General features: G+C 59.9%; 1 pseudogene; it reads right to left on the bottom strand.

Moving 5' to 3' along the window:
• The window catches only part of LOC105525437, a 19843-nt pseudogene that overhangs the window by 10424 nt on the left and 9130 nt on the right, over nt 1-289 (bottom strand).

The raw sequence follows: 289 nt of genomic DNA, 5'->3' as shown, positions 1-289 counted from the left end.
AGCCCAGGGGTACCGACCTCTAAAAGTCAGAAGGCAGGAAGGAAGAAGCAGTCACAAGACTGCCCTGGAGGGCGCTGGGATAACCTGCCCTCAGGCTGCAGCTGCCTCTGGCCTGGCACACCCCTCCCCAGAGGCTGGTGCCCGACTCCCAGCCCTTCTTGGATGGCGCAGAAGTTACTGTCTCCTTCACCTCATCCAGCTTCTCCAGTAGCTCCGCTGCTTGCTGCTCCACCTGCAGTGCGCTCTTGTTCTCGTTGTTCTGGACAGAGAGAAGCAATCAGCAGCCACC

The sequence above is a fragment of the Colobus angolensis genome, unplaced genomic scaffold (assembly GCF_000951035.1).
Source record: "Colobus angolensis palliatus isolate OR3802 unplaced genomic scaffold, Cang.pa_1.0 Scaffold533, whole genome shotgun sequence".
Lineage (NCBI taxonomy): Eukaryota > Metazoa > Chordata > Mammalia > Primates > Cercopithecidae > Colobus > Colobus angolensis.
This window is presented reverse-complemented; position numbering and strand designations above follow the sequence as displayed.